Source organism: Ovis canadensis, chromosome Y (assembly GCF_042477335.2).
Source record: "Ovis canadensis isolate MfBH-ARS-UI-01 breed Bighorn chromosome Y, ARS-UI_OviCan_v2, whole genome shotgun sequence".
Taxonomy (NCBI): domain Eukaryota; kingdom Metazoa; phylum Chordata; class Mammalia; order Artiodactyla; family Bovidae; genus Ovis; species Ovis canadensis.
Window position 1 is genome coordinate 1,038,013 of NC_091271.1, and position 23,666 is coordinate 1,061,678.

General features: G+C 47.1%; 1 protein-coding gene across 2 annotated transcripts in view; it reads right to left on the minus strand.

Moving 5' to 3' along the window:
- Positions 1–699: 699 nt before the first annotated feature.
- The window catches only part of LOC138431368 (polyprenol dehydrogenase), a 222,766-nt gene continuing 199,799 nt past the window's right edge, over positions 700–23,666 (minus strand). For both annotated transcript variants that reach the window (XM_070289533.1, XM_070289534.1), the window contains 2 exons: positions 5,693–5,805; positions 700–1,456 (listed from right to left, as the gene is read on the minus strand). The gene's annotated coding sequence lies outside the window, so the exon portion shown is untranslated. The remainder of the gene's footprint in view (positions 1,457–5,692; positions 5,806–23,666) is intronic.

A 23,666-nucleotide genomic window follows, 5' to 3' on the forward strand; every position in this document is an offset into this window, starting at 1 on the left:
GCTAAGTTGCGTTGTGGCAGGTGGGATCTAACTGGACCAGGGGTGGAAATCTGTGTCCCCTGCACTGCAAGGCAGATTCTTACCCACTGGACCACCAGGGGAAGTCCCAATAGCTGTGCTTTTAATAAAGCTGAATAGACATAAGGTGCATTCGTACATGTGTCTATGTCTGTGTGTACGTGTGGTGATGGGCACGTATGTTTCTATATGTCTGTACGTGTGATACAAGAGACTTCACTTTGCCGACAAAAGATCCATCTAGTGAAAGCTATGGTTTTTCCAGTAGTCATGCACGGATGTGAGAGTTGGACCATAAAGAAGGCTGAGTGCCCAAGAATTGATGCTTTGGAACCGTGGTGTTGGAGAAGACTCTTGAGAGTCCCTTGAACTGCACGGAGATGCAACCAGTCCATCCTAAAGGAAATCATTCTTGACTATTCATTGGAAGGACTGATGCTGAAGCTGAAGGTCCACAACTCTGGCCACCTGAATGGAAGAACCGACTCATTGGAAAAGACTCTGATGCTGGGAGGGATTGGGGGCAGGAGGAAAAGGGGACGACAGAGGATGAGATGGCTGGATGGCATTACTGACTCAATGGACATGAGTTTGAGTAAACTCTGGGAGTTGGTGAAGGACAGGGAGGCCTGGCATGCTGCAGTCCATGGGGTCACAAAGAGTCAGACACGACTGAGAGACTGAACTGAACTCAAGCCTTTATTAAGTGTAGTAGAAAAGTGTTTGCATATTACAGATAAACATGTATAATATCTATGTTTTAGAAAACTTAGAAATTTTTGCCTAGCTAAAAACTCATGACATTTTGATTCCACTCATTTGATTTAGTATGAATAGAATGCCAGATTTCTAATTAAAAAATAGCTCTGCAACAAGCAATGGAGGTTTAGTGTAGAGCACAGGGAACTATAGGCAATATCTTATAATAACTCACAATGGAAAATAGTTTCAAAAATAATATATGTGCGTATTTGTACAACTGAATCACCTGGCTGGGCACCTGAATCATTGTAAGTCAACTACACTTCAATAAAATGTATCTGTTTTACAAAACAAACAGAAAAAAGCACAGCTTGGCTTGCCTGAAAATGGCGCTCCCTAAAGTCCCATAGGGTCACAGCACCTGCCATCCTGGTGGAAACCAGAGACGGGATCTAAGTCGTAAGCGACCTGCGTTGAGAAGATGCAAGCTGTGTCAGGGAGGCGGCCCCACAAAAGACCCAGTGCCGGGCACAAAGCGATGGGGCCGCCATGCGGCAGCCTGCACGGGTGGGACTGGGGATCCCACGCCTGGGCTGGTTGTACACGCCAGATACCAAATGGGGATGCAAGTGGGTTTTCCGTCAAGTTCTGAAGACAAGCTCTGATCCCAGAAATGCTGTGACTCCTGGAGTCCCCAGCCTCCATGATCCAATGCCTGATGTTCAGCGCTGATGTCCTAACAACAGAAATACAGTGCGTGGAAAAAATGTCATGTGCTTGAATCATCCCGAAACCTTCCCCCAACTCCCCGATCTGTGGAAATATCCATCTGCTGTGAAACCAGTCCCTGACGCCAAAAAATAGGTTGGGGACCTTGGCTTTAAAGCATCATCAGGCCGAAAAGCTCCCCGGGGCTCCCTAACTGCAGTCACTGCGGTCAGGACAGCTGTGCAGGGGTGAAGGAAGAAATTGCCAAGCTGTGCCGTGTCCCATCTGGACAAGAGTCCGGTCCTAATGAGAAACGGAGTTTGGTGGCAAGGTGCCCTGTGTTTAAACCGTCTTCTCAACGGTTTGTCACAATCCTTCCATTTGAGTATCTCTTTCATGGCAAAGAAAAACTGTAGAGTTTTCTCCTGGACAGACTCTAAATATAGACCCATGTGCGTCATCTTGAAGGTGCATGTGTTTGGAGGTGACCTCTTGGCTTGTTCCTCCTGGAGATGATGACCTCAGGGTTGGAGATTTTGTTTGTTTGTTTGTTTTTAATTGGAGGATACCTGCTTTACACTGTTGTGCTTCTAGGAGAATTCTTTGAGGGCAGGAAGAATTTTGTGTTTTTGTTTTTTTTGTGGAAAGTGTGTTTTTGTTCCTTATCTCTGCCAAGTCTACAAAGCACAGAAGATGCAGGGGTGAGCCTCTGCTGGGTACAAGCTGTGCAAGCATGGGCAGGTCACGAAGCTGCTCAGAGGAGGTGATGGGTCACACACAGTCACCGTGAGGATCCACTGAGTTTGTGCGGGGAAACTTCCTACAGCCAGACCAGACCCTCAGCATGGTTTACGTGGAGGACTGTTGTCAGTGATACTGGCGTGGAAACCACTGTACGAGCACAGTGACTACTGCAGCTAGGACCAGAGCAATGACTACCGCCATGACGACTGCTGCTATGACAGCTATCATAGTGACTATGACCGGTATCATAGTGACGACTGCTACCCGACTGTGCCAACTAGGACCAGAGCAATGACTACCGCCATGATGACTGCTGCCATGACTGGTATCATAGTGACTATGACTGGTATCATAGTGACGACTGCTACCCGACTGTGCCAACTAGGACCAGAGCAATGACTACCGCCATGACGACTGCTGCCATGACTGGTATCATAGTGACTATGACTGGTATCATAGTGACGACTGCTACCTGACTGTGCCAACTAGGACCAGAGCAATGACTACTGCCATGACGACTGCTGCCATGACTGGTATCATAGTGACTATGACTGGTATCATAGTGACGACTGCTACCTGACTGTGCCAACTAGGACCAGAGCAATGACTACTGCCATGACGACTGCTACTATGACCGGTATCATAGTGACGACTGTTACCCGACTATGCCAACCAGACCTGGTGAAATCACTACTACAACTGTTAGCTTTACAACTACAACCGTAACCTTTACCATGATGAGTGCTGCTATGACCGGTATCATAGTGACGACTGTTACACGACTGTGCCAACTAGGACCAGAGCGATGACTACTGCAACTGTGAGCTTTACGACTACAGCGGCAACCGTTACCGTGATGACTGCTGCTGTGACTGGTACAAGAGTGACTCGTGTTGCATGACTGTGCCAACTAGGACCAGAGTGATGACTGCTATAATTATTAGCTTTACTATGACTATAATGCTTGCTACTGCTCTAACAATTAACACTGCTACAGCTGTTCCTATCCCAACTTCCTGTGACAACCACAACGACATCACTCGCTACTGCTACAAAAACTATTACAACCACTCCTACAGCTCTCTCACTTACTACTGCAGTGGCAACCATTACGATGACTAGTGTGCTTACAGATGCTACTAAAAGTATTACTCGTGCTACAACTGTGACAGCATTTGTCGTTGTTGTGAAGTGGCTCAGTCGTCTCCGACCCTTTGCAACCCAGCAGACTGTAGCCTGCCAGGCTCCTCCGTCCATGGGATTTTCCAGGCAAGGATACTGGAGTGGGTTGCCGTTGCCTTCTCCAGAGGATCTTCCTGACCCAGGGACCGAACCTGGGTCTCGCGCTTTGTAGGCAGACGCTTTTACCGTCTGAGCCACCAGGGAATTGACAGCATTAGTACTAATACAATCACTGCTGCTGCTGCTGCTGCTAAGTTGCTTCAGTCGTGTCCGACTCTGTGCGATTCTAAAGACGGCAGCCCACCAGGCTCCCCCGTCCCTGGGATTCTCCAGGCAAGAACACTGGAGTGGGTTGCCATTTCCTTCTCCAATGCATGAACATGAAAAGTGAAAGTGAAGTCACTCAGTTGTCTCCGACTCTGTGACCTCACGGACTGCAGCCCGCTAGGCTCCCCCATCCCTGGGATTCTCCAGGCAAGAGCACTGGAGTGGGTTGCCATTTCCTTCTCCAATGCATGAAAGCGAAAAGGGAAAGTGAAGTCGCCCGGTTGTGTGGCGTTAGGCTCTCCACTACAATTGTAACGTTGACCACTGTGACGATTACTAACACCATTAGCGCTGCTTCAGTTGTGAGCCCTGCTACAATGACTACAGAAGTCAGGACTGCCGCACGACTGGTCCACAGGTTACGGTTACCACTGCTGCTGAGACACCGACTGCTATAACAACTCTGGCTGGTTCTGCAAGGCTTACCGCTGCTGCAGGAACTTTACAGACGAGCACTCCTGCAGCTGTTTCTCTCACCATCACAAGCGCAGCACTTCTGATGACTAAAGCAATGACCGCCAAAACCACTGCTGCTGCTGTAGCTCCCACAAAACTGGTCCCGCTAGAACAACTCCGACTCCAGAGACTACTGTTCTCATCGCAACTGCTGTCATAATAAATCTTCGCTGCTGCTACACCTACTGTTATTACAATCAGGGCTGCCTCCACGATAAGAATCACAACTCCTATGACTCGCCTAACGACCGCAGTTGTGACTGTGACAAAAACGTCTATCACAAGCACTGCTACAATCATTACCACTGGGACAACAACTGTTACAATTGTCCTGCTACAAGCCCTACTGCGACTATCACACTTGCCAGGAGTACACTTACAACAGTTACTAGAACTTCGAAGATTACAGACACCACTATAACTATTACTAGTGCTACAACTGTAATTAATATAAGTAGTAGCATTGTAATTACCACTCTGTCATTGTAATTACCAAACTGTCAGGTTTACTACAATTTGGGCTTCCCTGGTAGACCAATGTGAAAGAATCTACCTGCCAGTGAAGGAGATGCGGAAAATAGTAGGTTCAGTCCCCAGGAAGATTCCCCTGGAGGAGGGCACGGCAACCCACTCCAATATTCTTGACTAGAAAACTCCGTGGACAGAGGAGCCTGGTGAGCTACATTCCACGGGGTTGCAAAGAGTCGGACATGGCTGAATCGACTTAGCATGCATTGCAATAGTGCAAAAGAGACCTTTTATGGGTCCAGACTCACCTCCAAAGTTGGCAAGGGCAAGAGGGTATTTATGGCCAACGAGCAAGTGGGGGTCAGTGGATGGAAAAGTCACTGGTTGGGGGATTGTGCCTCAACTGACCTTACAGGATTCCCACCAAGGGCTGGGCAGGGTCACGAGATACCATTTGGGGGTGGTGGAGAATGAGGAACCCGATCAGATATTGAGACAAACTGATACAGAGTCAACCACACACAGTCTAGATGAGCATGCAGACTCTTCCACACTTAGGAACTGTCGGACCTGAGGGACACCTGACTCAGGCATTCTGCTTCAGTTTTCTCATTTATAATTAAGGGCCAGGGACTTCCCTGGTGGTCCAGCGGTGAAGACTCTGCTTGCCGATGCAGGGGACACAGGTCCCATCCCTGGTCTGGGAAGATCCCACATGCTGCGGGGCAGCTAAGCCCGTGCGCCCAAACTACAGAAGCCCACGTGAGCTAGCGGCTCTGCAACGACAGAAGCCACTGCAATGAGAAGGCCGCACACGGCAACTGCAGCGCAGCCGCCACTCTCCTCTGCAACTAGAGGGAAGCCGGCACAGCAGTAGAGACTCAGCACGGCCAAAAATAAATAAAAAGTATTTTTTAAAAGTTCTTGAGAGAGGAAATCCTGAGTTCTCATCACAAGGAAAACAACAACAACAACAACAACAAATGTATATATAGATAAAGAATCATGTCTTCTCACAAAGTAGTTCATGGCACGCACACAAACGTTTCATCACACAGACACGCACACTCACCAGGAACTGACTCACCGGTTCTAAAGACGGCGTGCGAATTTAGTCTCTTGCCGATTTGGATCACTCCACTTCCATTTTCGGCGTATCCACAAGGGCCGTCCTTAAAGTCAAGGGACTCTTCCGAGTTTCTGAAATTATGAAAAGGATAAAAGCATTTCAGTAGAGGCATGGATGGTTGGAACTCTTTCCCAAACAGCTGTAATTTTTTTTTTTTTGGTAGCACATGCCAGTGAAGGGGATTTTAGCAAATACTGTAATGATTATTATTATTATTATTATTTTACTTATTTATTTAGCTGTGCTATGTCTTACTTGCAGCATGTGGAATCTAATCCCTTGACCAGGGATAAAACCTGGGCTCCCTGTATTGGGAGTGTGGAGCTTTAGCCACTGGACCAGCAAGGAAGTCTCTGAATACTTTCATTCTTAAAATGGATTTCAATTCCAAATTTTCATGTGAGAAGACCTGCCCCCCTTTCTGTTGTTTTTACCCATTAAGTTGTGCCCGACTCTTTGCAATCCCGTGGACTGCAGCCTGCCAGGCTCCTCTGTCCATGGGATTCTCCAAGCAAGAATACTGGACTGGGTTACCATTTCTTTCTCCCGGGGGTCTTCCTGACCCAGGAATAGAACCCCCATCACCTGCTTAGCAGGTAGACTCTTTACCACTGAGCCACCTGGGAAGTTCCATCCCACTTTTAAAGGCCACTAATTTACAGAGGAAAGTATCAAACACATAATGATCAACTTTTTTTTATTTTTTCCCCTCAGAGAAGAATATGCAAATTATTTTGTCATCATTAGAAAATCCTATTAAAGATATTTTGTCCCCGTTCCAGGGTTTGAAGGATCTGAAAGCAAGAATGACTTGGCTGTGAGCTGATTATTGCAAAACTTTAGTAAATCATAATCTGTTTCGCTTCCTGTTTTTTGATATTTTTTGAAGTGCGGATTAAGAACCAAACCCTCTTTGCTCTTTCTAACTGCTCTGTAGGCAAAAAATTTGCATAATGCAAAGAATGTTCGATTTAGGGCATAAATCTATCTGGCTGGATATTCATTTGTTTACTTAGAAACTGGTTTCCTCCGCACAGCCCAAGTCTGCAGCACTGGATGGTTACTGACCTCAATTCGCTGTTGTTCATTCACTAAGTCATATCCAACTATTTGCAACTCCATGGACTGCAGCATGCCAGGCCTCCCTGTCCATCACCACCTGCCAGAATTTACTGAAACTTTGCTCAGACTCATGTCCATTGAGTCGGTGATGCCATCCAACCATCTCAACCTCTGTCATCCCCTTCTCCTCCTGCCCTCAATCTTTCCCAGCATCAGGGTCTTTTCCAATGAACCAGTTCTTCCCATCAGGTGGCCAAAGTATTGGAGTTTCAGCTTCAGCATCAGTCCTTCCAATGAATATTCAGGACTGATTTCCTTTAGGATGGACTGGTTGGATCTCCTTGCAGTCCAAGCCACTCTCAAGAGCCTTCTCCAACACCACAGTTCAAAAGCATCAATTGTCTGGTGCTCAGTCTTCTTTATGGTCCAACTCTCACATTCATACATGACCACTGGGAAAACTATAGCTTTGATTATAAGGACCTTTGTCAGCAAAGTGAGGTCTCTGCTTTTTAACACGCTGTCTAGGTTTGTCTTAGCTTTCCTTCCAAGGAGCAAGCGTCTTAATTTCATGGCTGCAGTCACCGTCCACAGTGATATTGAGTACAATACTGTGAATTGTATTAACTGTACTGAAAATTATTTGAACACTACTTTGGGAGTAAAAGATAATTCTACAGTACCTTCACTGTGGAATTTTTAATAAAGATTTTTTTTTTTCCCCTCATGAATGCTTGGCAGTCTAATATCATTGTGTCATTTCTTGCAGCTGAGATGACATGAAGCCAAACCCATATTTGTTCTGCTACTCTTATCTTTCCATGAGCACCTGTAGAGGTTTTTTTTTTTTTTTTTTAATCTTTTGGACAATGGTACCAGAACACGTGTAGAATTGGTTTTCTTTCCAATTTTCACTGAGAACTCAGCATGTAGTCATTTTTTTCTATTTCTTGGCTTCCAACATTCATCTCTCATCATTTCTATAGTTAGTGTTTCTGGTCGATATAGCGCGTATTCCCTTGTAGGAAATCCTGTTTCCAGTTTCGCTTTGGTGAGTGTTGTTGGTGTCTCTAAGTTGCTGTTCTATCCCCATAAGCATTTTAAACTCTCCTCTGCTTGCTGGAAACATTTTTTTCCTCCTCAGTTTTCTGCTTCACCAAAAAATTGATTTCTCACCGCACAAAGCGCCTGCATTCATACTTTAAACTCCGAGGTGATGTTTATCTATCTCGTGCACACTACTGTATCTCTGTTTATTTCTCAGGATCAAATACCCCAATTTTCTCTGAATCCCAGAGATTTTTAAATCATTTCTTTTTGTTATGAAAATCTTTTCTTTTCATAGTTGGAATAGACTCAGCTGACAGTGTTGTGTTGGTTTTGGATGTGTAGCAGAGTGATTCCATTACACATATATTTTTCAGACTCTTTTCCCTTATACATCATTACAAGACACTGAACATAACTTCGTGTTCTAAATAGAAATACTTTGTTACTTGGTCGGTCGTATCCAACCTTTGTGACCCCATGGACAGTAGCCATCCAGACTCCTCTGTCCATGGGATTCTCCAGGCAAAAAGAGTGGAGTGGGTTGCCATTCCCTTCTCCAGGGGGTCTTCCCAACCCAGGGATTGAACCTGGGTCTCCTGCATTGCAGGCATATTTACCATCTGAGCAACCAGGGAAACCCATATATTTATCGGTGTGTATTATCTATTTTACATATAGTACTGAGGATTGGACACGACTCAGTGACTTCACTTTCACTTTTCACTTTCATGCAGTGGAGAAGGAAATGGCAACCCACTCCAGTACTCTTGCCTGGGAACCCCATGGACGGAGAAGCCTGGTGGGCTGCAGTCCATGGGGTCGCCGAGAGTCAGACACAACTGAGCGACTTCACTTTCACTTTTCACTTTCATGCATTGGAGAAGGACATGGCAACCCACTCCAGTGTTCTTGCCTAGAGAATCCCAGGGACAGGGGAGCCTGGTGGGCTGCCGTCTATGGGGTCGCATAGAATCAGACACGACTGAAGCGACTTAGCAGCAGCAGCAGCAGCCATGTGTATATGTCAATCCCAAACTCCTAATTTACCCCTTCCTCCTTTTTTCCTTCTTTTTCAATTACTCTGGTTTTGTTTTTTTTTTTTTTTGGTTTTGGTTCAGGAAGATCCCCGGGAGAATGGAATGGCCACCCACTCCAGTATTCCTGCCTGGAGAATCCCATGGACACAGGAGCCTGGCAGGCTACAGTCCATGGGGTCGCAAGAGTCAGACATGACTGACCGACTAACACTTCCTTTTGCTTTCTTACTTAGCAATATGTATAGCAAAATGCCTTCTGTAATTTTGATATCAGAGTGCCGCCTAGACCATTTATTTAAGGCATGCATGATATTGACTTCTCCCTCTTTGAAACCCTTATTAGAGATTTTAATTGGAGATTGACTGTGAAGGAGGGAGTCACCATCCTGATTAAAATTAGCTCTATGAAATCAGCCTTGGGGGATGGACTGTTACTCAAGGAAAGGAGAAGAAGGGAGACATCCTGGTTGGGGGATGGGGAGGGCGAGATTCTGCTTTGTAGAGGTGGGAGGCAGGTGAGACTGGTCACCCCCTCCCCCTCATCCATCTAACAAACTGCTCATTTGAGACAGAGGTCCTGGGAGGTGTAGACAGACTCCCAGTGGGGACAATTCCTGCTCCCAGGGAACCTCTATTGCAATAGGAAGAATAAGCAGTGAATAACAATAATAAGGGGCTTCCCTGGCAGCTGAGGAATGAAGAATTCCCCTGCCAGTGTAAGAGACCCGGGTTTGGTCCCTGGGTCAGGAGGATCCCCTGGAGGAAGGCATGGCAACCCGCTCCGGTATTCTTGCCTGGAGAATCCCATGGACAGAGGATCCTGGTGGGCTACAGTCCACGGGGTCGCAAAGAGTCGGACACAACTGAGCAACTAAACAACAACAAAAAGAAGCTAAGGGCTAAAGAATGTGATGTGTGTATTAAGGAATTTAAAAGATGGTGAGAAAGGTCCCTGTGAATGGAAAAGTCAGGGGCGATCTAAGGGGGTGATTTCATCTTTAAAAATAATTTTTTTACTGGAGGATAATTGCTTTGCAATGTGTTGGTTTCTGCTGTACAATGAAGTGAATCAGCCGTATGTGTACAGATACTCTTCCCCTCCTAAGCCTCCTCCCTCCCGTCCACCCCTCTAGGTCATCACAGAGCACCAAGCTGAGTTCCCTGAGCCACGCAGCAGCTTCCCACTAGCTGTCCATTTCACACACGGTTGTGTAGAGATGAGGAAACAATGGAAACCGTGACAGACTTTATTTTCTTTGGCTCCAAAATTACTGCAGATGCTGACTGCGCCCATGAAATTAAAAGACACTTACTCCTTGGATGAAAAGCTATGACCAAGCTAGATAGCATTTTAAAAAGCAGAGACATTACTTCGGCAACAAAGGTTCCTCTACTCAGAGCTATGGCTTTTTCAGTAGTCATGTATGGATGTGAGAGTTGGACCATAAAGAAGGCTGAGCACCAAAGAATGGATGCTTTTGAACTGTGGCATTGCAGAAGACTCTTGAGAGTCCCTTGGACTGCAAGGAGATCCAACCAGTCCATCCTAAAGGAACTCAGTCCTGAATATTCATTGGAAGGACTGATGATGAAGCTGAAACTCCAATACTCTGGCCACCTGATGGGAAGAACTGGTTCATTGAAAAAGACCCTGATGCTGGGAAAGATTGAAGGCGTGAGGAGAAGGGGGCGACAGAGGATGAGATGGCTGGATGGCATCACCAGCTCGATGGACATGAGTTTGCACAAACTCTAGGAGACAGTGAAGGACAGGGAAGCCTGGCGTGCTGTGATCCATGGGGTTGCAAAGAGTCGGACATGACTTAGCCACTGACCAACAAGAAACATTGGGATGCCTAGAACACTTAAGGCTGTGGTCCATGTGCATGATGGCGGCTGGGTCTCAGCTGGTGGCTGCCACGGTGGTGACAAGTGGACACACAGCAACTCGGAAACAGCTCGGAAACGTATTGACTCTGGTGGAGAAGAAAGAGTCAAGCTTCCGCCTTGTTTTGACCAGCTGAATGACGCTATTTACAAGGACAGGAAAGGCTGCGCTGTACGGACCGAACAGTGTCCCTCACCTCAAATTCGTACGCTGAAGCCCTTGACCCTCAGCACAATGGTGTTAGAAGCTGGGCTGTGATGAGATGCAGATGAACTCTTGAGGGTGGGGCCCCCATGATCGCCTTGGAGAAGGACATGGCAAACCCACTCCAGTATCCTTGCCTGGAGAATCCCATGAACAGCGGTGCCTGGTGGGTCCAATGGGTCTTAAGAGTCTAACACAACGGAGAGACTTCACACACACACACACACACACATAAGGAGAGAGAGAGACCACATTTGTATTCTCTGCACCACGTGAGGATGTGGGGAGAAGGCAGCCACGTGTCTACCAGGAAGAGAGCCTGCCTCAGGACTTTATCAGCCCACGCTGTGATCTTGAACGTCCAGCTTGCAGAACTGTGAGAGGATGAATTCCTGTCGTTTAGCCCGGTCTCTGGCATTTTATTACAGCATCTGGAGCTAAGGCGCCAAGTGTGGTGGACTTTTGCTGGTCTTGCCTCTTGCACAGGCGACACCATTGCCTTTGTTTTGGGGAACTAAGCCTCTTTTCCTATGCAGAGCGTTCTTCCATCACCAGTGATGTTAGTCATGCATGGGTTACGGTTGATGACTCCAGTTTTCTGACCACCTTTTGTTCAGAAAATGGGATTGGGACGGTTCATTCCAATTTGTTGCCACTGTTTAGTTGCTAGGTCGTGTCTGACTCTTTTGCAGCCCCACGGACTAGGCTGCCGGGCTCCTCTGTCCATGGAATTCTCCAGGTAACAATACTAGAGTGGATTCCCATGCCCTTCTCCAAAGGGATCTTCCCGACCCAGGGATCGAACCTGGGTCTCCCGCATTGTAGGCAGATTCCTTACCGTCTGAGCCACAAGGGAAGCCCAGCTATTCCAATTCAGTTTGTCTAAATCTAAATGGGTTGCAATTTCCACCTCCAGGGGATCTTCCCAACTCAAGGATCAAACCTAGGTCTCCTGCATTGCAGGCAGATTCTTTACCAGCTCTTCCTGACCCAGGGATCGAACCCAGCTCTCCCGCATTGCAGGCAGATTCTTTACCAGCTGAGCCACCAGGGAAGCCCAAGAATACTGGAGTGGGTTGCCTGTCCCTTCTCCAAGGGAATCTTCCCAACTCAGGAATCGAACTGAGGCCTCCTGCATTGCAGGCGGATTCTGTACCACTGAGCCATCTGGGAAGCCCGGAGTGTGTGTATAAATAAATATAAGCATACAGACAGACAGACAGACAATGGTGTATTATTTAGCCATAAGGAAAACGTGAAATAGTGCCCTTTGGAGCAATATGGATAGCCTTAGACGGTATTATGCTGAGTGAAGTAAGCCAGACAGCAAAAGGCAAATGTCATATGGTATCACTTACACGTGGAATCTCAAATGACACAAACCCAGCTTATGTATAAAACAGAAACAGATCCACTGACAAAAAAACAAACTTAGGGTTACCAAAGAGGGGGCAGGCGAGGCAATAAATTAGGACTTTGGGATGAGCATACAGACACTGCTGCTGCTGCTGCTGAGTCGCCTCAGTCGTGTCCGACTCTGTGCAGCCCCGTAGATGGCAGCCCACCAGGCTCCCCCGTCCCTGGGGTTCTCCAGCAAGAACACTGCAGTGGGTTGCCATTTCCTTCTCCAATGCATACAGACACTGCTGTATATAAAATAGACAAGCAAAAAGGACCTACTGTATGGCATAATATTGAGTCAGTATTCTGTAAGAACCTAAAAGGGAAAAGGATCTTCGCACACATATTATATGCATACATATATGTGTATATACACGCACATAAGAGACGCAGGTTTGATCCCTGGGGTGGGGAAGGGCCCCTGGTGAAGGGCCTAGCAACCTACTCCAGCATTCTTGCCTGGAGAATCGATGGACAGAGGAGCCTGGTGGGTTCTGTCCATATGGTCGCAAAGCCCTGGACACAACTGGCAGTGACTTAGCATGCATGCTCACATATATACACACACATATATGACTCATATATATACACACATATATGACTTATATATATACACACATATATATGACTAAAGCCCTTTGCTGTACACCTGAAATTACTAACCCTAACCCTAACCCTGTGGTATAGGGTTAGTATACCACACTGTCCGTCAACTCTACCTCAATTAATAAAAAAATAAAAATAAAAACAACAACAGACAAAGCCTTAAAGCACAGAAGCCATCATCCTTTAAAGGGCTTCTCCGATTAAGTCAGGCCCACTACCACCCCTTTCCTCTTGATGAGCTCAAGTTCACCCACTGCAACATCGTCACGAGCTGGGGGGCTGGGCTGACATCCACCGAGCTCACACTCCAAGGGGGGAGATTATACCGGGTGTTTCCACTAGGGGAGCAGCAGTCTTGAGGCCACTCCAGAATCCTGCCTACCACTGCTCCTTGCGACATAGCCTGAGCCTCCAGGGCCTCAGCGTGCCTCCTGGTAAACACACCTGAGATCTGACAGGGGCCTCCTCAGATTTCCTGGGCAATTCCAGGTCCACTCACAGCGATATTCTGCCTGGTCTCTAAAGGGACTCAATGGGGAGGCAAGGTCGCACAGAGCAATCGAATTTTCATGACATTAGATTGCTCTATATTTGCAAAACGGTTCTTGCCTGGTGGCTCGGGGGGCCAGGAATCTGCCTGAAGTGGAGGAGGCCCAGGTTCAGTCCCTGGGTCGGAAATATCCCCTGGACAAGGGCATGCATGGCAACTCACTCCAGGACTCTTGCCTGGAGAATCCAATGGACAGAGAAGCCTGGCGGGCCACAGTCCATCGGCTCTCAAAGAGTAAGTCTTTATTTTATTTTATTTTCCCTCCAGCCTAGGAGTTTTCAAAATATCCCTTATAATACAACACAAGTCTGTGTTAGGTTTAGAAAAGGATATCTCCTCAGTTTCTCCGCACTGTGGGCTCAAGAAGTCTTCCTCTCGAGTCCCGACCATCTGCCCTGTTCCCCCCAAAACATCTTCTTCCAATTATGAGGCCATTTGTTCTCCTTTCTCCCGAGAGGAAACAAGAGCCCGTCAACGCATTTGGCCGACTGGCACGCGGCAATCGCCATCCACCCGTCATGGCTTGGCGAGCGCTACCTGACGCAGTGCGAGCGGGCTGTGCTCGCTTCTGCCCACCTGCTGGGCAGCCTCACGGAGGCTCTGAGGAACACGGGGTCCATTTAAGGCTGACTTTTCTAGGAGAGACTGAGTCTCTACCTTCTAGGAACTAGCCAGTGAGCTCCAAAGAACTTGGACAGCTTTATTGAGCCATTTTGATTCCCCCTCCCCCGTTTTGTAAAAAAATAAAATAAAATAGTCACTGTGGTGAGCCATTCATAAAATAAAATATATCATTTTCACCATTTAAAAACATACAGTTCAGTAGCATTAAGTACATTCACAGGGTTCTGGAACTCACACCAACACGCATCTCCAGGACTCACTGTTCTTGGAAAACGGAAAGGGTTAGGGTTAAACTGTAGCCCCACAGCCTCCGTCAACCAGCATCTTCCTGTCCTTTAAGTCTGCCCTCTCCAGGGGGCACACATGAGTGGAACCATATAGGATGTGCCCTCCTGCGTCTCGTTTATTTCACTGAGCATAATTCCGAGACGGCTCAGCGGTAAAGAACATGCCTGCAGGAGATGAGGGTTGGATCCCTGGGTCAGGAAGACGCCCTGGAGGAGGGCATGGCAACGACTCCAGCATTCTCGCCAGGAGAATCCCGTGGACAGAGGAGCCGGGCGGGCTGCAGTCCGTGGGGTCGCCGGGCTGGACAGGACTGAGCGACTAGACGACAACAAAGTTCTCAAGATTCATCCACATCGTTAGCCTCTGCCGGAATTTCCTTCCTCTTTAAACGTAAAGGCCGCTCCGTTGTGTCTGACTCTTTCCAGTCCCATGGACTGCATGTAGCCCACCAGGCTCCTCTATCCATGGGATTCTCCAGGCAAGAATACTGCAGTGGGTGGCCGGGTCTCCCACATTGCGAGCAAATTCTTTGCCATCTGAGCCTCCAGGAAAGCCTGTGTAAAGGCTGAGTAATATTCCCTTTCTGGGTGGACCACCTTTTCCTTATAAATTCACCCCTCCTTGGACTCTCGGCTTGTTTGCACACTTCAGCAGTTGTGAACGGCACTGCTATGAACACAGGTGTGCAAATCTTTCTATAAGACCCTGTTTTTTGTTTTATTGGAGGCTCAATACGCTCTCTGCTTTGGGGTGGAGTCGACATGGCTCCAAAGGAGAACGTGGAGTTCGAATCTCCTCACAGGGCCTCATCTCAGCACACGGGCCCAGCTGCACGCAACTGGCCACAAACTACAGCACTGGACGCCTCAGGACACACAAACAGCGAGACAGAATGATGTACATCAAGACGGAACGACAGAGAGATATGTTAAGATGAAAGAGCATGGTCAAAACCTACAAGACCAAATCCATGAAGAGAAAATAGGTAATTTTCTACCTGAAAAAGCATTCACAGGAATGCTACTGAGTTAACCAAAATCTCACAAATAGCATGGAGGGGTTTCGGAGAACATAAAAGAAATGTCTCACAAGGACCTAGAAGAAAAAAAAGAAAATCCGTGATGAACAGCGCAATAACTGAAATGAAAAAATATACTGAAAGGAACCGGCAGCGGAGTGACCAAGGCAGATGAACAGGTAAGCAAGCTGGCGGAGGGAAAGAGTCGGTATTCTTCTCAGGAGAATATTCTCACCCGGGGAACATTCTTCTGAGGAGCAGAATAAGACAGGAATGAAGAAAAATGAGGAGAGCCTCAGAGACGCCCGGGACCACATTCAAACACACCAACGCTCAAATTATTTACTCAGTTATTACCCTCCTCTCCCAGCAGGAGGAGAGAAAGGGTCTGAGAGAATACTGGAAGAGATGATAGTTGACAGCGTCCCTAACATCAGAGAGGAAATAGCTACACGAGGCAGGAAGTGCTGAGAGGCCCACGAAGCAGAAACCGAAGAAAAACACGCCCAGACGCATATTAATCGAACTAACAAAAATGAAATTCAAAGGAAAAGAACTATGAAAAGCAGCAAGGGAAAAACAACCACATACAAAGCAGTCTCCACAAGTTTATCAGCTGAGTTTTCGGCAGAAACTGTGGGATAGAAGAGAAAGGCAGCATGCGTTTGAACTGATGAAAGGGAGGAACCTACAAGCAAGATGACCCTACCCAGCAAGGGTCTCAGTCAGATTCCACAGAGAAACAGGAAGCTTCACCGACAAGCAAACGCTGAGGGAATTCAGCACCAGCAAAGCAGCTTTGTAAAACTCTTTGCAACCCTGTGGACTATACAGTCCATGGGATTCTCCCAACCCAGGGATCCAACCCAGGCCTCTCGCATTGCAGGCGGATTCTTTACCAGCTGAGCTGCAAGAGAAGCCCAAAAATGTTTTATAAAACAGCAGATGCTGAAAGAACTTCTCTGTACGCAGAAAAGACAAGAAAAAGACCTGCAGAAACAAGCGCAAAACAATTAAGAAAACGGCAGTAAGAACATACATATTGATAATTACCTTAAAGGTAAATGGATGAAATGCCCCAGCCGAAAGACACTCGACTGGCTGAAGGGATATAAAAAATGGATACGAAGCATATATCTGGATATATGCTTCCTACACGAGACTCATCTCAGAACTACAGACAGCACAGACCAAAAGTGAGGAGATGGAAGAGAGATTCCATACAAACGGAAATCAAAAGAAAGCTGCAGTAGCCATACTCATATCAGATAAAACAGAGTTTAAAATCCACCCGATTACAAACGACAAGGAAGGGAGCTACATGAAGATCCAGGGATCAGTCTAAGGAGAAGACATAATAGTGATACATATTTATGCACCCAACATATGAGCGTATATTCAATACGTACATTCAATACATAAAGCAAATGCTAACAGCCGTCAAAGGGGCAGTCAACAGTGACACAATTACAGTGGGGGGACTTTAGCATCCCATTTACACCCGTGGACACATCATTCAGGCATAAAAGAGCGAAAGACAAGCTTTAAATGACGCAGCACACCCGACAGATTTAGTGAGTGTGAGCCAGTCGGTCATGCCCAGTTCTTTGCAATTCCATGGACTGTAGCCCACCAGGCTCGCATGTCCGTGGGACGTCCTGTCCACGGGCAAGAATCCTGGAGGGGGGTGCCATTTAGTTCTCCACAGACAGATTAATGGATATTTATAGACGTTCCACCCCAAAAGCAGCAGCATATGCTTTCTTCTCAAATGCACACAGAACATTCTGCAGGATAGGTGAGATCTTCGGTCACAAATCAAGCCTGGGTAAATTTAGGAAAACAAATCACATCAAGCATTTTTTCCAACCACAATCCGAGGAGACTAGAAATCAATTACAGGGAAAAAAATTATAAAAACAGAAACACATGGAGGCTAAATAATACTCTGCAGCTGCTGCTCAGTCGCTTCCGTCGTGTCCGACTCTGCGTGACCCCATAGACGGCAGCCCACCAGGCTCCCCCATCCCTGGGGTTCTCCAGGCAAGAACACTGGAGTGGGTTCCCATTTCCTTCTCCAATGCACGAAAGTGAAAAGGGAAAGTGAAGTCGCTCAGTCGTGTCTGACTCTCAGGGACCCCATGGACTGCAGCCCACCAGGCTCCTCCATCCATGGGATTCTCCAGGCAAGAGTACTGCACTGGGGTGCCATTGCCTTCTCCAAACAATACTCTACTTAATAACAAAAAGATCATTGAAGAAATCAAAGAGGAAATTTAAAAAATACCTAGATTCAAATGACAAGAAAAACACGAAGGACCCCAAACCTGTGGGCTGCAGCCAGCGCAGTTCTAAGAGTAAGTTTATAGCAACTCCGTCTCACCTCGAGGAACAGGGGAAACCTCAAGTAAACAATCCAACCTCAAACCTAAAGCGACTAGGAAATGAAGAACACGCGAAATCCCAAGTTCGTAGAGGGGAAGAAATCAGGAAGCCCAGAGCAGAAATACATGACATAGAGGGAAGGAAGCAATAGCAAAGGTCGATGGGGCTAAAAGCCAGTGCTTTGAGAAGATAAACAGAAGTAAGACACCCTTTAGCCAGACTCGTCAAGAAAATAAAGGGAGAAGACTCAAATCCACAAAGTTAGAAATGCACAAAGGAGAAGTTACAACCGACACCACAGAAACACAAAGAATCAAAACAGACGGCTGCAGACAGCTCTACGCCGATACCATGGACAGCTGGAAGAAATGGACCGATTCTTAGACACATACAGTGTGTATGAACACACCAATCATAAGAGATGAAATTATAACTGTTCTAAAAGAAAAAAAACTTCCAACAAAGGTACGGGACCTGATGGCTTCCGAGGCAAATTCTATCAAACCCCTTGCTGCTGCTGCTGCTAAGTCACTTCAGTCGTGTCCGACTCTGTGCGACCCTATAGACGGCAGCCCACCAGGCTCCCCCGTCCCTGGGATTCTCCAGGCAAGAACACTGGAGTGGGTTGCCATTTCCTTCTCCAATGGATGCAAGTGAAAAGTGAAAGTGAAGTCGCTCAGTTGTGTCTGACTCCTAGCGACCCCATGGACTGCAGCCCTCCACACTCCTCCATCCGTGGGATTTTCCAGGCAAGAGTACTGGAGTGGAGTGACAGAGAAAAGCTAACACCTGGCTATTTCTGCTTTATTGACTATGCCAAAGCCTTTGACTGTGTGGCTCTCCATAAACTGGAAAATTCTGAGAGAGATGGGAATACCAGACTGCCTGACCTGCCTCTTGAGAAACCTGTATGCAGGTCAGGAAGCAACAGTTAGAACTGGACATGGAACAACAGACTGGTTCCAAATAGGAAAAGGAGTGCGTCAAGGCTGTATATTGTCCCCCTGCTTATTTAACTTCTATGCAGAGTACATCATGAGAAATGCTGGGCTGGAGGAAGCACAAGCTGGAATCAAGATTGCCAGAAAAATATCAATAACCTCAGATATGCAGATACCACCACCCTTATGGAAGAAAGCAAAGAAGAACTAAAGAATCTCTTGATGAAAGTGAAAGAGGAGAGTGAAAAAGTTGGCTTAAAGCTCAACATTCAGAAAACGAAGATCATGGCATCTGGTCCCATCACTTGATGGCAAATAGATGGGGAAACAGTGGAAACAGTGGCTGACTTTATTTTTTGGGGCCCCAAAATCACTGCAGATGGTGATTGCAGCCATGAAATTAAAAGACGCTTACTCCTTGGAAGGAAAGTTATGACCAACCTAGACAGCTTATTAAAAAGCAGGCACATTACTTTTGCCAACAAAGTATAATTATTATAATGAATTGCAATATGGAATTCTCCAGGCAAGAATACTGGAGCGGGTTGCCATGCCCTCCTCCAGGGGATCTTCCCAACCAGGAATCGAACCCGCAGTCTCTTAAAATCTCCTCTATTTGCAGGCAGGTTCTTTACCACTATCACCACCTGGGAAACCTCAACACTATATTACTAGCTGATATTAAAAGAACAATATTTTATTAATGAATTTTTAATTAATAATTAATTGCTGATCAATTTTATTAATACAACAATATTTTGTGGTGTATTCCTCAATATGCAAGTTGACAGGAAATGCCAGGTTGGTTTGATTACAACCCAAATGGCCTTTTCAGCTTCAATTAGGTATTGGAGAAGGGCATAGCAACCCACTCCAGTATTCTTGCCTGGAGAATCCCCTGGACAGAAGAGCCTGGTGGGCTGCAGTTCATGGGGTAGCAGAGAGTCAGACACGACTGAGTGACTAACACTTGGTGTAGGAGTTTTCTGCACGGATTTAATGACCTGGACATGGGCCTCATGGGGAGTGTCTGTTTACAACTGTCTAGTGCTGTCCTGGGTGGGTGCAAACGCAGAACCGAGCCCCACAGCTCCCGGAAAATGACCCCTGTGTCCGCCAACGTCATTTACAACCAAAACAGCATGCCAACTGCCTACTGCAAATTCCCTGAGTGAGACTGTGGTGCAGGCTGGCACAAACTTGTTTACAGATTTTGAAAGGAAATGAGATGAAATGCAGAAAAACCCTGAAGAGCCCTAGACAGCTCTCCAAAACAGAATCTCATCTGCAAAGCTCGGAGGAGGCAGCGTATTAGCTTCAACAGGGCTGAGTATTACATAGAGAACAAAGACTATTTGGATTTTTCCAGATAGGAGCATAGATATGAAGGGCCCTTCAGAGAATGAATGAAATCCCATCAACCATTTGAAAAACAAAAAAGAAGAAATCCAGCCAATTTGTTAGAGCCATGTTTATACTCCCAGGAAACCACAAATCCCATAATAATACAGCTTGCATCTTTCACTAAGAAGTAAAATTGCGTTAACTTTTTTGCATAATTAAGACACATTGTTGGATCTGAAGAGATGAACCAGAAATCCAGAACTCCAGAATAAAAGCCGACTGTCCCAATCCACTGTGCAGTCAGTGAAGTTTTTAACGGACAAGTCCTCTTGCCCCAGTGGTCTATATTACCAGATTTACAGTTTACAAATATTTTTTCACCCATTCTACACAGATACAGAAAATGTCTCTTTGCTGTATTCATTGTTTCCCCTGTTATGCAGAAGTCGATTTTTTTTTAAGTTGCTGCAAACCCATTTCTGTATTTATTTGCTTCTGTTGCTAAAGTTTTCATATTAGTTCTATGAAGTCATTGATGCTGCCCGTGTCAAGAAACTCTTCTAATGTGTTTTTGGTGTTTAAGGGTTTTCATATGGAGTGCTGAAGCTTTTACTGCATTTTGAGTTAATTAAAAAAAATTTTTTTTTGTCATATACAGCCTGCTGTATTTAAAATGGAGAACCAATAAGGACCTGCTGGACAGCACAGGGAACTCTGCTCAATACTCTGTAATAAACTTATGGTCTGCAGGCAGAAGGATGGGGGAAGAGATAAGTCAGGGAGTCTGGGATGGACATGGGCACACTGCTGTATTTAACACGGAGAACCAGCAAGGACCTACTGGACAGTACAGGGAACTCTGCTCAATACTCTGTAATAACCTTATGGTCACCAGGGGGAAGGATAGGGGAAGGGATAGTCAGGGAGTCTGGGATGGACATGGACACACCGCTGGATTTAACATGGAGAACCAGCGAGGACCTGCTGGACAGCACAGGGACCTCTGCTCCATGTCACGTGGCCGCCTGGATGGGAGGGGAGCTGGGGGAGAGTGGATATGTGTACATGTGTGGCTGAGTCCCTTTGCTGCCCACCTGAAGCTTGCACTACGTTTCAGTGATAGTTTGAAATCGGCTCTGGATGAGAGTCTCTCAGTCCTGCGCAACTCTTTGCAACCCCATGGACTATAGAGTCCACGGGATTCTCCAGGCCAGAAAATTGGAGTGGGCTGCCATGCCCTCCTCCAGGGGATCTTCCCCACCCAGGGGTCGAACCCGTGTCTCCTGCATCGGCAGGTGGATTCTTTACCCGCTGAGCCACCTGGACACGCCGTCCCTCATCGATAGCTCACGGTTGATTGGGGAGCTGCAGGAATTCAGGAAACACTTGGGAACACTTCAGCAAGCCCGTGGCCACGGCCTGGTTCTCAATCTGTGGTTTCTTAGGGCTTCCGTCTCCTTATCCTTCCGGGGAGGTTCTCGATTCTTCCCTGGAAGTTATACTAACGTGTGAGTGTCTCTCTTTCCCCCTTTTCTCCTCTTTGCTTCTGTCTCCTCTCTCACTCACACACAACCTATAAAACATACAGAACACACAGGGATGCTCACCTATGGCTGATTTAAATTTGTGATAGTTTCAGGGGTCCCGCAAAGTGACTCAGTTATACCTGTCACTGCTTTCGTTGCTAGCTCCTGTCCGACTCTTTTGCGACCCCCCTGGACTGCAGCCTGCCAGGCTCCTCTGTCCACGGGATTCCCCAGGCAAGGATACTGGAGTGGGTTGCCATTTCCCAACTCCAGGGGATCTTCCCGACCCACAGATCGAACCCACATCTCCTGCCTGAGCAGGCCGACTCTTTATCCACTGAGCAGGGAAGCCGTCAGTTATAGACACACGTGCATATCTCGTTGTTTCCACAGCCGTTTGCATTGTAGGTTATTACACGATTCCCCTTCACTTTTAAACCTGGTCCTTGGGGGTCCCAGTCCTGGGTGGGGAGGGTCTCCTGTGAGCTCCCCTGTCCCGCTATGGGACTCAGGGCGGGAGGGTCACAAGTGCCCACCGTGGTTTCCCAGCGTCCTCAGAGCAAAACGCAGACACCGCTGTCTCCTGAGCCTCGTGGGTCCTCCTGTCTGACTTTAGCTGAGAGCCTGATGGTTTCTATCTGTTTCGGGTTGTTTTCTTTTCTGTTCCCCAGCCCAGGATGGATTCCGTGGCCCCTGCAGTGGAAGCGTGGAGCCAGTAACCACTGGACCGCCTGGAAACTCTGTCTTTAAATCCTGAATGATACTCCACGGTGTGTACACACAGAACAGGGCGTGTTAATGAACGTTCAGGAGCTAAGAAGCCCTCAAGATCCCGGTGGGCATCTGAGCTTTGACAGAATTAGCATAAAGTCCCTTTCTCCAGCACATTCTTTCTGGAAGACTCCCTCATCCTCCACTTCAGCTGTCTGCCTCACTTGCCTCTTCCTTCCCATTCAGAATTCAGACTGCGTACTTTTTAAATAGGGAAGCCGCTTAGCTATCCCCTATCTAGCTGGCTATCAGATCTACCTACTTGTCATATCCATTTATCATATCCATCCATCCATCCATCCACACACCCCTCCATCCAACCATCCACCTACCCCTCCATCCATCCACCCACCCCTCCATCCATCCATCCATAATATCTATCAATCATGTCTATCCATCCATCTACCCACCCCTCCATCCATCCATCCATATGTATATATCAATCATGTCTATCCATCCATCCATAATATCTATCAATCATGCCTATCCATCCATCACCCACCCCTCCAATCCATCCCCTATCTAGCTGGCTATCAGATCTACCTACTTTTCATATCCATCCATAATATCTATCTATCCATCCATCCACCCACCCACCCCTCCATCCATCCATCCATATGTATGTATCAATCATGTCTATGTATCCATCCACCCACCCCTCCATCCATAATATCTATCAATCATGTCTATCTATCCATCCACCCACCCCTCCATCCATCCATATGTATCTATCCATCTATCCATCCATCCATCCACCATCTAAAGGACATCAGTCCTGGGTGTTCATTGGAAGGACTGATGTTGAAGCTGAAGCTCCAATCCTTTGGCCACCTGATGCGAAGAGCTGATGCATTGGAAAAGACCCTGAAGCTTGGAAAGATTGAAGGCAGGAGGAGAAGGGGGTGACAGAGGATGAGATGGCTGGATGGCATCACTGACTCGATGGACATGAGTTTGAGCAAACTCCGGGAGTTGGTGATGGACAGAGAGGCCTGGGGCGCTGCAGTCCACGGGGTCACCAAGAGTCAGACACGACTGAGCAACTGAACAACAACAAGGATGTGCCCCCGATTGCAATCACACAGAGAGCCACGCGGTGGCCGCTTCCACAGCACAGCCTTGGCCCGCATCTGAGGACCTGGAGAGACTGGACTTGGCATTGGATACACTGGCACTCTGGGCTGCTGGTGAATCACAGTGACATCCGGGTGAGGAGGGAAGGGGAACAGAGGCTGCT